Source organism: Octodon degus, unplaced genomic scaffold (assembly GCF_000260255.1).
Source record: "Octodon degus isolate 3935 unplaced genomic scaffold, OctDeg1.0 scaffold00023, whole genome shotgun sequence".
Classification (NCBI taxonomy): domain Eukaryota; kingdom Metazoa; phylum Chordata; class Mammalia; order Rodentia; family Octodontidae; genus Octodon; species Octodon degus.
Genome location: NW_004524599.1, coordinates 804,430 through 806,050, shown reverse-complemented (window position 1 = coordinate 806,050; position 1,621 = coordinate 804,430).

Here is a 1,621-nt window from a genome sequence, read left to right as displayed (position 1 = left end):
AGTACTACCGGCACAGGCCTGCTCCTCAACCACCAGCTGGATTAGGGTTATAGAGGTGGGGCGAGCTTCAGAGGTGGGGCTTGGCTGGGGAACCTAGGGCCCTAGAGTCGGGCTCCAGAAGGGACCAGGGGACGCCTTCGCCTTCTCTCCTTCATGCTCTTTGCTTCCTGGCTGCCACAGGTGAGCAGCTCTGTTCTGCCACACGCTTCCCACTGTGATCTTCCGCTCACCACAGGCCCAAAAGCAACAGGGGCAATGGCTGTGCTCTGAAATCTGTGAAACTATAAAAAATAATAAATAAATAAATAAATAAATAAATCTTTCCTCATCTAAGTTGATTTTTAAAAAGCATTTTGTCAAACCTGACTAAATACATGCTGGTCCCAACCTTCAAAACCATGAGAAATTTATTTCTATTGGTCGTAAGTGACCCAGGCTGGTAATAGAGCATAGTTGGGATAAGAGTGGAGGTAGCCATTTTGGAATTCACCCAGAATATTCCCCATGGCTAGAAGGAGATCTTTGAAAGTTACCAAGTTTCCCAGAGTGTTATCTACCTTACAGAAGGGCAGCTGGCCAATTTCAGCTTTCCCTTGTCTTGTTTACCCAAAATGCAGGGGACAAAAAGATAAGGAACACATCTGAAGGTTGTAGCCAAGAGACTTAGGCTCCCTGAAAGACTGAGGCTGAATTAGGATTATAGAACACTTCTCCCTCCGACCTGTTACACTGGGAAAGCTCCAGGGTTACAGCCACAGGTTGCAACTGAAGGAGCTATGAGCCACAACCTCTTTTATGGGGTTTTAAGAAGAAGTAAAAAGACACCAAAAGAAACTGAAGCTTCTGGCTCCAACATCCGCAGAAGATTTATGCACAGCCCAGTGCCTGGCCAGATTAACACACATCACACTAAGGCCTACAGGCCATCCTCCTTGTTTCAATATCCCCAGTCAGTGATTAATAGATCCAGTTGTACAAAATCCATGAAGACAAAACCGAATGGAAGAGCTCCATCAATCTAGGGCAGAATTAACTTTTACAATATTAGGTTAGCTTCACTTTAAACTGGAAATACAAAAAAATGCATACGTAGAAATCCAACAAGTTGAGAAGTCTTCAATGTACTGAATTATTTCTATGCTTTGTTTTACCTAGGACTGTTAACAGATTTCCTTTAAATATTTAAATTATGAATTCAGGTAGCAGTTTACAGTTTATCATAAAGTGCATTGTGACATAGGTTATCATGAACCCCTACGAATAGTACTTGGAAAAATGAACTCCGTAATTGCCAGGGGACCCCTCTTTCGATGGGATCAGAAAACAGAGCCCTGGATGCATTTGCCAGTTGTCTTCTCATTCGTGGGCTTATTTTGTTCTTGCCTAAGTCCGAAGGCTGGAGGGATGGAGGGCGCTGCTCTTCCTTGCCAAAGGCCCAGCTTCTCCAGGGCAGTTAGGGCAGAGGGGGCAAGCCGAAGCTCCTTCTCAGGGCCTGGTGCTCAGATGGCTTTTGTCTGCTCCTTGTTACCCCCTATCATTCTTCCATTTTTTTCAGTGACATTTTCTGAGCATCTGCTGGTCATTGGTTGGCATCACTTGGTACATCAAGAGAATGGTGACA